Source organism: Artibeus jamaicensis, unplaced genomic scaffold, assembly GCF_021234435.1.
Source record: "Artibeus jamaicensis isolate MK-2021 breed Jamaican fruit bat unplaced genomic scaffold, CSHL_Jam_final scaffold_847, whole genome shotgun sequence".
Taxonomy (NCBI): Eukaryota; Metazoa; Chordata; class Mammalia; order Chiroptera; family Phyllostomidae; genus Artibeus; species Artibeus jamaicensis.
In genome coordinates, this window is record NW_026522057.1 from 9,171,703 (window position 1) to 9,185,676 (window position 13,974).

At 42.0% G+C, this 13,974-nt stretch overlaps 1 pseudogene; it reads left to right on the forward strand.

Moving 5' to 3' along the window:
* The first annotated feature begins 86 nt into the window (after positions 1–86).
* LOC119052289 (RNA transcription, translation and transport factor protein-like) lies at positions 87–3,947 on the forward strand (annotated as a pseudogene).
* The last annotated feature ends 10,027 nt before the right edge of the window (positions 3,948–13,974 follow it).

The following is a 13,974-nucleotide window of genomic DNA, read 5'->3' on the forward strand; positions in this document are numbered from 1 at the left end:
CTTCGGTAAATCCCCCTCTCTTCATCCCTGAAACTGGGATAATTATAGTGCCTATTCACAGGCTTGTGAAGTAGTGTCAGGTACGCAATAAATCCCCAGTAAAAGGAATTATTCTAAGAGACAGGGAGCGGGTTCAGGCTTCTTCCATTTTGGGGAGCTCTTAGTATTTTACAAATTAAAATAATCCCAAAATATGTGGTAGAAATTATGGTAGATTTTAAATGCTATTTAAGTATAGGGTCAAATAAATGTGCTATTAAATCATAATAGGACTGTGAGATATATCAAGTTAATGATGAGCTGACTGCAATCCTGTCTTTGACCATACTACTAGAGATACTATGAAAAGCCTAAATAGGAGGAGGCCGATGTCAACGTGATGTACACGCCAAAAGGACCTCCTGATCCTTACTGCTATGGTCCCTAAATATCCTCTGCAGTTAATTGACCTTAAATCCAGACGCTTTGATGATGTTGAATACATTTAGTCCTCAGTTATCATCGATAGGTTATGCAACTTTCTACGAAGTGAAGCATGATGAAGTCAACTTTACCTTAGGCTAATTGACTCAAACAAGTGTTAAGTTGCTAAGGCATGTCATGAACTTTATAATGAAACATTATTTAAGGACCTGTTGTACTGGACTGGAAACCGAAGTTAACTTCTCCAACAGTTATCCTTACCTTCATAATATGGCATATAGACATTAGGGATACCATTTTATTATCTGTTCTCTATTCCCTTTGTTCCCTTTTCTTGCCTCCTTTTGGCTAATTTGAACACATTTTAGTATTCCATTTTAATTTATCTATTGCATTTCTGACCATATCTCTTTGTATATTATATTTAGTGGTTGCTCTAGGAATCACAATAAACATAAGTAACTTTTCATAGTCTACCTATAATCAATATTTGACCATTTCAAGTCAAATTTTTACTCCCATGTAAGTGCATTTATCTTTTCCCTATGTTTTATGTTATAGTTGTCATGTGTATTCAATTTGTAAACCCCATCAGTTATAATTTTTGTTGTCAACTATTGAATATTTTAAAAAGAACTCAAGAGGAGAATAGTCTATATGTTTACCCAGATATTTACCATTTCTGTCCTTGAAACTCCAGGTTTCCTTCAGATATCATTTACCGTCTATCTGATGAACTTCCTTTAGCAATTCTTTTAGAGCAAGTCTGTTGGCAGCAAGTTATTTTCATTTTCCTCCTCTAACAATGTTTTTATTTTACTTCCATTCCTGAGGGATATTTTCACTGGATATAGAAGTGTATTTCCTGGTGATTTGGGGGCAGGGGGAAATCTCAGCAAGGTGCTAACTCTGTCAAATGACCATCACTGACCTAATCACAATACCCGGGAGACGGAGTACTCAGATTCCCTGTAGTTATGTATGACAATTTTGATGCCTCCCCTCCTTGATCCAGCCATTTATGATGTCCAACTCTTTTTTAAAAAAGATTTTATATGTTTATTTTTAGAGAGAGAGGAAGGAAAGGGGAAAGAGAGGAAGCGAAACATCAGTGTGTGGTTGCCTCTCACACCTCCCCAACCGGGACAGGGCCTGAAACCCAGGCATGTGCCCTGACCGGGAATTGAACTGGTAACCCTTTGGTTCACAGGCCAGCACTCAGTCCACTGAGCCACACCAGCCAGGGGGGTGATGTCCAACTCTTGAACTTCCAAATTATTTGAGCCAATAGATTCTCTAGTATTTAGGCTATTTTGACTTGGTTTTCTGTCATTTGCAGCCAATAGTCCTGTCTAGTAAAGATAGTTCCTCACAAAAAGATATATTTTTGTTTATAGGTTAGTAAAATTTGTCTAAGCAAGATATAGAAGGTGAGCCTATGAAATGTGCAGGCTCCTGCTTCTAATAAATGAGTAATCTTACAAGTTAAAAATATCAGAGACACGCCCTAGCTTTTGTGTAACAACTTTAGGAGAACCAGAGTGGTGGGTCCACATGATTGCTTCTGATAACAGGACTGGGGGTGGAGTGGGGCAGGGAACACCATAAAAAAAAGATTAAATCCTGGTCTCAGTTATCCAGTTTTGGGTATATTAATTTGTATTGTTTGCTATGTACTTTTCCCGCCTTGCATCCTTAAATCAGGACTTTGGGTAGGAACAAAATCTTGGAAGTCAAGAGCTGGTCTTATGTTCTGTAAAAATCAATCTGATTGAAAAAATTATGCAAATATTCAAGGAGAGAGTGTACATTCGTGGGTGTATGTGCTGTTTGAGGAGACAGGGAAGTGCCTTAGAGAAGACCAAGGAAGAAAAGATTTCAGAAGGTTAGAAGATGTTGATGGTCTTTTTACAGTTGTGTGATTTGCGGGAACCTGCACCGTATGTTCTTTGGCAGCCCTGGTAGGAAGGGGCTTGACCCTGAACGCAAGAAGTTGTGTCCTTGATTTCTGAGTGTTCAGGCACTTGCCCGCCATCTCGCCATGTCCCTGGTGCCTGCCCCTCCCGCCACGTGCCTCTCCTCTCTTGACCGAAGGGCAAGAAGCCTGGGCCCTGTTCCAACCCAAGCTGATGGCTCTCCACTACCTGCCGCCTTCAACTGCAAAGTATTTCACAGATGTTAACTGTCCTTTCAGGACTCAAGATGGACAAGATGCAATTGACTGGCTTCTTGGTTTAGCTGTTAGACTTGAATATGGAGATAATACTGAAAAAATACAAGGGCTTAGTATATGATAATTAAAAAAATGCTGACCATGCGGCTGAAAATGCAGAGACACTGATCAATTGGGATGTAAATCCTGATTTTAAAGCTGGTGTAATGGCTTTGACTAATCCTCAGATACAGCGACATGATGATTACCTGGTAATGTGCATTTGGTTCAGAAGTGCCTGGCACAGGATGCAACTGTATAGCAAATCAAACAAAAGAGGGATTGCCTGTTGCTTTAGACGAGCATATTCTCGGTTTTGACACAGGAGATGCAGTTCTTAATGAAACTGCTCAAATTCTGCAATTGCTACATATAGTAAAGCTCAGAGAACTCTACAGACAAATATTAATGAAGCCGTAGTAGCTGTTCAGGCAATTACTGCCAAACCAAAGACAGACCACAAACCAGGGAAAGTTGGAAGATGTACATTTTAGGATTTCAGCCTCTCACCTACTTAAACCATGTATGCTTTGATGTGTGTTTTGCAATCGAACATCACATTTTCAAGGGAAGAATCCCAGAAAACTGACTATGTTGTAGAGATTTGTTATTATTGCTTTTTCTTTCATAAAGTTCAGAACAATGAAAAAATAAAAATAAAAAAGAAGTTGTATGCTTGCCCTGGCCAGGTGTGATCCCCAGGTCAGGCAGGGCACATACAAGAATCAACCAATGAATGCATAAATAACTAGAACAACAAACCAATGTTTGTCTCTCTCTTTAAAAGTAAATTAAAAAAATTTCAAAACAGAAAAAGAAATTGTATCCTTGCTGAAGATGCTCATGCCCCAAGGTCCCAGTGATAGCACGCAGACTGGGCAATGGCTGCCTCTGAGGTAACCAGATGACCATTGAGCCAATAGCTGCAGAGCCTCCATGATGCATTTGTGGCAGGTGAGACCCACCCTGGGCCCTATACTTACCTCTGGGGTCAATCATCTTGGGAATGCTAACAGTGGCAGATTAAATTTTCTGCCAATGTAGCAGCACGAGGCCTCAGATTTGGATGTAAACTGGTCATGAAAAAAGTTTCCTCCATACCTGAATAAGCTCTAAAATTCATACCTGTTACTTTATTTTAGGTTTTAGGAGTATACTTGAGAATTAATGTAGGGCAGAACTATTGAAACGGTACAGAGCATGTTCTCTCACAGCTCACAGTTGGGGAGAAGGGGAGAAGCAGATGATACCTTTCATAACAATGGCCTGTGGATAGTGGCATCTGTGCTACCACCCTGGGACAAAAGGTGCAAAAGGCATGCACTTGACTTTAAGGGTGTATCTTTTTTTTTTTTTTTAAGATTTTATTTATTTATCTTTAGAGGGGAAAGGAAGGAGAGAGGGAGAGAACTGGCCTGCAACCCAGGCATATGCCCTGACTGGGAATCGAACCGTGGTTGCTTGGTTCCCAGGCCCGCGCTCAATCCACTGAGCTACACCAGCCAGGGCTAAGGGTGTATCTTGACTTGTGAAATAGCCAGGGGAGGTGGAGGCCCCTGGATCATTAAGTCATGTTTGCCCTGACTGGGGATGGCAGCCGAATCAATATAAACAATACAGGAGGACTGGCAAACATAGCTCATTGTGGGAGCAGTTGGTGATGAGGTCACATAGGAAGCTTTGGGTCAGTATTTAAAACTAAGGGTGGGCAGCCATGAACGTTTTCAGCCATGCAGTTTGAAAGGGTGTAGAAGGGCCACCTCCAGCCCACCATGAGGTCTAATGCACAAGGAGGTGCCATGTGGTTTTGGATTAAGAGCAGGAGAAAGAAAGAGAACAGCTGAGAAACCTGTCTAGGGAACACGGCAGTATGGATGATGGTTCTGGGAATTGCAGGACTTGCCCAGCCAAGCATGAATTAATGGAAGATGCCTGAGATACTAAACTATGACCAGGGATGCTGAGCCACAGCCTTTGTTTTTCCTAAAAGATGGTGCCTCTGACTGGCATATTCTGAAACTGGCCTGATTTGGCAAAGGGAGGCAGGGCTGTGTGTATGCGTGTGTATGTGTGTGTGTTTTAAAGGCAATGGGACTTAATGGCAGAATTCTGCCATTATTCTAAATCTGGATAACTTTTAAATAAACAATTCCTTGCCCTGGCTGGTATGGCTCAGTGGATTGAGTGCCAGCCTGCGAACCAAAGGGTTGTCAGTTCCATTCCTAGTCAGGGCACATGCCTGGGTTGCAAGCCAGGTCCCCGGTAGGGGGTGGGGTACACAAGAGGCAACCACACATTGATGTTTCTCTCCCTCTTTCTTCCTCCCTTCTCCTCTCCCTAAAATAAATAAATAAAAATCTTCAAAAGTATTCCTTTCCTTTTCACCAAACTCTGGCATTGGGAGTCATGCTTCTCGGTGGTGAGCAATCGGACCTCACAGCTGTTCCAGAACAGCACAAGCTGGGGGTTCTGTATTACTATTAGGTCTCTTTTAGCATTGGGTGGGCCAAAAAGTCTGTATGGGTTTTCCCATAAAATAAGACACATCTTTCATTTTCACCAATAACTTTATTGATTTGGATATTTTGAGTATGTTACTGGAGAAAGTCAGTTCTTGCTTTGCTGATGTAGTAAAGAATTACAGGTCAGCACATCTGTTAGTATGTAAGCAAGGTTTGTTGGTGATACATTCTCTTGGAAGAGAACTGGTCTTGCTGAGGTCAGAGTTAAAAGACATAGGTTCAGGGCAGGGCAAGGTAAGGGCAGCAAAAGGCAAGGGTGGCAAGAGTATCAGGTCCTTTGTCTTGAGGACTTACATAGTTGGTGGGATGGGGGCGAAGAAATTATATATTCACTGGCGAGTAAAGGTGGTGCCAGCTTCACCGGGGGGGGACGTGACTATGCAAACATAAGGATGTGTAGGGGTCTGTTAGCCTGAATTCTTATCTTGCTACAGACTAGGTTTAGATATCTTGCTGTAAAACAGATACATGGCAGGAGGAAGTTGATTAAAGTTGAGGCAGTTACCTAAAATTATTTATGGGCTCTTTCTGTAAGCACTAGGGATTCCCTGGTAAAACAGTGACCAGAGGTAGGCAATTAACCAAAGGTGTTTTATGGGCTTTTCCTTTGGCCACTATGGACCCTCTCCTTCTCCCTCTCCTAGATCTAGGGATGAATGCATGGTTTCAAAGTCTTTCTTTCCCAGATAGTGGAAACAATACATAGAATTTCAAGGTGGTAGCATAGTGATTCCTGTGATGTTGGAACACCTGGCAGTAGTACTGGACCAGGCTCAGGACTGCTGAGTTAGTGGGTGAGACATGTCTCCCTCCTCTTCCCTGCCTTGGTTTATTAAATATCCTACCTAACAAGTATGTCAGCTATCTCCTGCGTGGTATAACATTGATTGTTCTCAAATGATGTCTCGATTTGATTGGTATCAACTTGAACTGGTCTACCCAACCTGGAGCATTGTCCAGCAAGAAATCTCCAGCTCAAAACTTTGCAAATCACTTTTGCCATGTTTGATCAATCACAGCACTTCTCTACACATTGCAGGAATATTGTCTTGTGTTTCAGTTGCATTTTTACCTTTCTCGAAATAATAAAGCATAATATGCCAAAAATGTTGTGCATTCCATCTTTAGTATTAATGTGGCTACATAAAAATTCACCAATTTTGATTTTTTAAATGCATGCTGATATGACAGCTCTCATAATACAATCTAAGAAAAGTACTGCAAATGAAGTTAAAGACAACCAAGTGCTACTAGAGCCATCTTATGGAAAAAACCCAATGAACTTTTTGGCCAACCTCATAATGGCAAACCTAGAAAAAATATTTTAAGGTCATGACCTTGTTGGGCTGTTTTCTATTGTAACATGTTATGTTACTGAATCATTCTTATCTTAGACTATATGGTTCTACCACTAACATTTTCCTATACATTGACAAATACTATCTTGTTCTGTGAATTATTTCCTTTTCTGAGAGTGAGGGAAGCCCTTAGGACTCAGAGAGGGCTATTGTCCTCATTAGAAATGTCTGGACATCTTTATATATTTTTAGTTCTTGCATCCAAGTCATAAACTATTAAAGCTAAAAAGGCCCTTAAAGACTTTTTTGTTTGACCCATGCAGATTTCAGATAGACTGAACACTTGTCATTATTTGGCAACCAAGTTTCCTCAGTTTCTAAGCACCCTGATCCCCCTTTGAGGGAAATTTTTCCTTATGAGGGCATTCCTCTGCCTACCTCCTACTGCCTTCTCTCACAATGGAAGTAAAGAAGGAAAGATTCTTCCTGTATTTTCTTTCTGATTGGTCAGTAGGTTAGCACGCAACCTACAGTTGGCCAATCAGATGACCATGCTCAGAACTTTGCATCTCGTTCGAGTGATGTGACAGAGACTGTCAAATGTTCACTGACACCCATCTTTCTTATTTTCCAGGGCATATAGATCGACTACATTTTCCTTCTAGTTAGGTGCAGTCATGTGACTTGGGTTCTGGACAATGCAGTGTCAATACAAATGAAGACTAACATCTAGGCCTGCTTTGTACAAACCTCTCACATGTGATCTTTTCCCTCTCTTGTCCCACCATTAGCTGAATGGGAGAGGATTCCATGGACACAGAAGAGGACAGAGACACAAGATGTGAGGAGTCTGGGTCCCTGAATCACTGCCTGAAGGAGAGCTGCCCAGGAAGGCCACAAGACCAGGAGTACCCATGATGGACAGAAATAAACTTTCATTGTGTGCCTCTGTAATTTGGGAGGTTATTCTGGCACTTAGCTGATGCATACTGAAAGACAGAATGTTGGCACAGGTTTATTTTAGCCACGGCAGTGACGTGGATCAAGCTATTCTGGCTGACAGATCTTGGGAGGTTCCTGGTTCTGCTCATTATGAAGACCTTTTCTTTTAGTTCTCATCATTCTGTAAGCCACCAATATCCTTACCACATATTTTCCCATTTTTTGGCTTAAAATAGCCATACCTGGTTTCTGTTGCTTATAATCAAGAACCCAGACTCCTCCACCAGCTAAGAAATTGAGGCTTTAAGGGGCACGATTCATAAGTGACAGATCTAGAAGTACTCCCTCGACTTGCATCTCCTGACTCTGGCCTTCCTTCCACTAAATTACTGGGGGCTGTAAGGGGTTCCAATAATCAGCACTCTTCTTCCTCACTAACTTATAAACCAGTTGAGAAATAAGACTCATGAAATGGTAAATAAACATGTATCACCTTCGTTACTGGAAAGGGCCAGGTTGGAGGCTATAACTTCCCCTCATGGCAAGGCCTGCTGCTGTGAGACTTAAAGCAGAGAAGAACTAAAAACCAAAAACAAAACAAACAACCCCCTCCCCCCACAAAACCTGAACTAATGTTCCCCGTTAACAACTTGCTTCCAAGTAGGAACGAAAGAGAAAGAGGCTTAGGCTGCATGGTTTCTCCTTCCTAACTCTCCATTGGGAGAAGTCACTACCTGGACTGAGAAGAATGAGAGGGTGGACAGAAGTCAGTACTACAATGCTAATGCCAGACCCTTTCCATAAAAAATGGGAAACTCCATATATGCATCTTATCTATACATACACTTAGTTACTGCATCTGAATCATAAACTATTAAGGCTGGAAAAGCCTTTGGAGATTCTTTCTTGTTTAATCCATACAGATTTCAGATATACTGGGCATTTGTCATTTTGGCTGCTAGTAATATTTTCTTTCTGATAATACATTATTATGTAAAACATTGAAACAAAGTCCTCTAATAATCTACCCATCAAAGATAAGTTTTGCTAATAAATCCAGTTTGTATCTTTCCTTAGGGACAAGGCTGAAGTTGCAAGTTGTGGTATTAAAAAGTGAATTAGAGCCCTGGCTGGTGTAGCTCAGTGGACTGAGCGCCAGCCTGCAAACCGAGGGGCCCCCAGTTCAATTTCTGGTCAGGGCACATGCCTGGGTTGTGGGCCAGGTCCCCAGGGGGGAGCACGTGAGAGGCAACCACACATTGATGTTTGTCTCCCTCCCTTTCTCCTTCCCTTTCCCTCTGTATAAAAATAAATATAAATAAAATCTTTTAAAAAATAAAATAAGTGAATTTGAAGCACCCAACACTGTTTTAGAGCCTGACACAGTAGGAACTCATTTGCTTCATTCCTTTTTTCCTCCTCAGTGCCCTAAAACCTTGTCTAGTTTGAGAATTGATGACCAGCGTTGAGCTGGGCTGATGTGACCATGGAGTTCTGACAGATGTGTATGCGTGCTTGGAATGTCAAGGAGCACCAATTAGAAGCCCAAGTCCATAACAGGGGTCCATGAGGCAAGAGCTGTTCAGCCAGATCAGGCCCATCACCTTTCTTTTTTTCCTCCATGGCCTTTCCTACTCCCTGGTCCAGGGGTCTCAACCCCTACTAGAGTGAGAGCTTAGGGCTGCCTCCTGGGCTAGCACATTGCCCTGTAAGCTCTCTTTGTGAGCTGGGACAAGGATTTCCAGCATTAGGGCCTGTCCCTTCCTCCTGGACTGTCCCACAGGAGAGTCAAGCATACATCTGGGCCCCACGGGGCAGTTGGCTGACTGCGGGGTTTATGTGGTAGCACTTTCAGCTCTGGTAGTAACTCTGCCTGACCCTGCCCTGGCCTCAGGGATTTCTAAGCCTATTTTCTCTTCTCTGGATTTCTAGGCTTAGCAGAAGAGAAAAGCCCAGAGCAAAGGACACAGCAAGAGAGCATGTTGGGAGAGGACGCAGCACGGACTGCAGAGCTCCCTCTGCTCGACTTTGTCCTCTGATTTAGCTCAGGTGTCTTCCTACCTCCAGGAATCCTTACCTGAAAGCCACCTCCCCTCCCCAGGCCAAGCTAATCACTCCCTCTTCTATTCTGATTGATAATTTTTCTAGGTCTGCCTTCCCTCCAAGTCGTGAACTTTAAAAGCCAAAATTTACCTCATCCATCTATGTGTCTCTAGTGCCCAGTACTGGCTCTGGCTAAACATTATTTGATATCTTCAGTACAATGACTGATAAAACCCCAGAGCTGAATTACATAAGTGTGGGTGAAGGCAGAAGAGGGGAAGAAGAGGAATACCTTTCTGTGGCTTGGCTTGTGATCAGGACCTTCCTGATGGCACAACTGCCCACTGTGAAAGGAGCTGCCAATTCCTTGTCTTTTTTTTGCATACAAAATTTATTTTTACATATTAGATATGAAGCTGATTACATAAGAACTTGCAACAATGTATGACCCACTCTCAATTATTTTTCCTGAGGTCACATTTGAATTTAATAAGTCATAGATACATTGCATTACTAACCAAGTTCTAGAAGGCTGAAAATGTCTCCAGAAGAGATTTTCATTTGTTGCTGATAAATGTTTGTTAGGAAATGTAGCTGCTTGAAATGAAACAGGATTGCTGAAGTAGTCTGATTTTTCTCCAGCCTGTAGTTTTGGAGGCATCTTGTCTTTTTAAAAAATATATTTTTATTGATTTTTAGAGAGGGAGAGAGAAACATCAATTTGTTGTTCCACTTATTTATGCATTCATTGGTTCTTTTTTTTAAATCCTCACCTGAGGATATGTTTATTGATTTTAGAGAGAGAGAAAGGGTGGCAGGGAGAACAGAGAGAGGGAGATTGATAGGTTACCTATGTACCCTGACTGGAGACAGAACCCACAACCTAGGTATGTGCCCTGACTGGTAATTGAACTTGCAACCTTGGTGTATTGGGATGGCATTCTAACCAACTGAGATACCTGGTTAGGGCAACTCCTTGTCTTGAAAGGTGCATAAAGAGAGACTAGAGATGTCTTCTGGAATGCTGCACCAGGGACTCAAGCACTTCACAAGCCTCAGATCATGTAACCATCAAAGTGCCTTTCAACTCCAAAGTCTAAGATTGTGGGAAGGCATGAGGCTGGTCCCAGATAGACACAGCATGCAGAATGCCACCTATCTGTCTTCTCATGGTCAAGGTTGCCTGAAACTACTGAGGATAATGTCACAACCAAATTAATCCCCACTCCTTATATCCCATCCTTGTACATGCACACCCATATTCACAGTAGTTTAAATCACAGACAACTTACAGAAATGCCTATAAATATATATATATATATAGCTATGAATGTTTATCTTCATAGATTCTTTGCAGATAAACATGTTCAAACCTAAATGCATCATTAAATAAAACTCACTGGTCTACATTTATACACACTGCTTCACCCTAATTAAAACTTTTTCTATTGCCCCCAGACCCAGGTAAGCTATAGACTTCCTTGCTCTATGGACTGGCCAGGCAGTCCTTAAAGGGAGAGAGGTAGAGAAGGCCTGGACTGCTTTTGATGGACAGATTAATCTACTGATCTGGAGAAATGAAATAATTAAATTCATAATCACTTCCCAAGTCAGCCAGTCCAATATAGCCAAGGTAGGGAGGGGACTCGGAAGCCCAGACCAATAATCTAGAGGTAGCGATGGTGGTGCTTGGGCAGGGAAGCCCAGAGAGACCCCTCTAGACCATGGAGGAACACTGATAGGTAGGCAGGCAGACAGGTAAACAGAGAGACAGACAGACAGACACGCCTTTCCAGTACTACAGACTTTCTCTTTCCAAACAGAACTGGAACAGCTTTGGAAAGAAAATCACCCCCTGTCCACAAACACGGGGTGAAAAGAGGATCTGGGGTCCTCCCACCCTCCCTCTTGTTCTCCCATGGAGTGTCCTGGGAGCATATGTGGGGGGGGGGTAAACAGGACTCACAAACTGCCTGCGTCCTTGGCTTCCTTCAGCCATAGGATGAACCTTGGCTTCCTGGAATCCCCACCACTTCCCACTCATGACAGGCCCATTTCCTGGCATGGGGCAGAATGGCAGGAGATGAGCCCTTCACACGTGTTCTTCCGCTTCCCTCAAAAAGCAAAACAGTGAAAAATATTTGGGAGTAGAATCAACAGTACTAAATTATGATAAAAAATATGGACAACATGTGGTGATTGCTGGGGGGAGAAGGTATAGGGAGACTAAATGGTAATGGACAAAATACAAAAAAGATTTGAAAAAATATGTCTTTTTCCTAAAACTTAAAATGGCATTAGAGGAATAAAAAAAGATACATACAAAGGTCAAAAAGAATGGGAAAGGAAATAATAAAGAATGCAAGGGTTTAGAAGCTTATGGAAGAGTGGTAACTTATGTAGGGAGGGAGCTTCTGTATACATGCAGGAGTGGGGTATCCCTAGAATGAGGTCAATCCACCCCACAGGCCCCCAGAATAGCTCAGAGTGCAGAAGCACCAGGCATCTCGAATGGTGTGTGGTGGCATAAGAATCGGTAGAAACTCTTAACTTAGTACAGTTGGATCTCCCAGACTTCTCCCCAGCATATACTGCAGCCAGCCAACTACTCACATGTTCCCCTGCTTCTCCCCTTCCTAAAATACCTGATGATACAGAGACATGATGACTCTAATGGACATTCCTGTTCAAAAAGAGAAAGATCCATAGTAATTCACCACCTGGGCACCTGTTGTCAGATTCTTAAAACTCTACAGACAGGGATGTTCTTTGTTTTCTTCTCTGGGAATGATTTCATAATCTCCCCACTCCATTTCTCTGGAGGCTTTCGCTTCTCCCCTCTCTGGGCTTATGACTTTGTCTCCCCTGAGAAACTTTTCTTTTCCATAAGAAATGGTTCATATTTGCAATTGAGTACATTGCAAATTTACTTCCAGCTTCTCTCTGGCCATAGAAAGTTGTGGGCCCAGAGATCATTTTAATTTCAAGCTGTTATTACTTTTTATGGTTTAAAGTTTTGATTTTGCCAAAATATTTCCCCAAAAAGCTCTGTAGGTACTTTATGAATCTTACTGGGATTTACTCCATTCCCCCAGATCACACATACTTCTTTCTGAGACACAGCTCTGTCCACTTTGAGTGACAGAGTGCTATGGGACAATTCCCTTACGTTTCTTAGAAGCCCCTTTGTACAGATTAGAAGGTCTATGAGGCACTGTTTAACTCCTAATGTGGTCTTACAGCTGCGCTCAAGTTGATCTTAACTTCAAGGTCAATGGCCTAGATTTAATCTTTCTCCTAAGGACATTTCTTTCTTATTTATTTCTTTTAGAAAGAGGAGAAAGGAAGGAGAAAGAGAGAAACATCAATGTGAGAGAGAAACATTGTTCAGCTGTCCCTTGCATGCACCCTGCCTGACCTGAGATGCCCAACCACCTGAGCCACACAGATCAGGGCCATTTCTTATTTTTGGTGATATTTTGCTAGCAGGAGAGATTGTCCTGGACTCTTTATATTTTGTCTAACTTCTGCTTGAAAATGAAACAGTTCCTTCTTTAGCTTATTTCTTTTTTGCAATACCTTATTATAGGTGTTTAAAATAAATCAATAGGCACCTTGAATATTCTTCCTGAAAACCTCCCAAGCCAGATCTACAAGTTCATCAAGTACATTTTTTCTCTTCCAAGTTAGTACAGGTGGCAGTGCTGCCGCACATTTTGCCACTACACATCACCGGCTGCCCAGCCTCCAACAATTCCTCACTGTTCTTCCAGTCTCTACCAACAGTCTCCTTGCTGGCTTTCCAGACTCTGCCTGCTGCCTAGCCTCAAAGATAATGTCACATTTTTAAAGTTTTAGTTGTGGCAGTACTCCACTTCTAGGTATCAATTCTATAAGTTGTCCATTGCAAAGTAACAAAGCACCCCAAAATTACTGGCTTAAAACAAGAACCATGTGTTAATTTATTCATTTTTTTCTACAATTTGGGCTTAGATGGGCAGTTGCACTGATCTTGCATGGGCTTGCTCATGAGGCTGCAGTCATCTAATGACCTGGCAGATCTAAGGGTGTTCCACTTGCATGTATGGGGCCTTCGCTAGTGCTGGTCATGGGGCTGCTCTCTGTTTGTGATTTTACATCACTCAGTCGTTTAACCTGTCTAACCATGACATGGTGGTGGGAATGTTTCAAGAAAATAAAAGCAGAACCTGCAAGGACTATTGAGGACTGTGCTGGGAAATTCAGTGATATCACATCTGTCACATTATATTAGTCAAAATAATTCAAAGGTCAACCCAAAAACAATGCATGGGAAATAGAATCTCCCTCTTCATGGGTGGAGTTGCAAACAATTTACCATATGTAATCCCCCACAGGTAACTGCAAAAATTCTAAAGCAAACACAGGGGTGGGAAAACAGGTTTACAGTTGTGAGTACCCAAAACAGAGTTTATTCTTATTTTATTGTTGTATTATTTATTATTATTAATCCACTTTTGCCCACCCCTGTGTAAAATGATTTTATGTTGGAAGT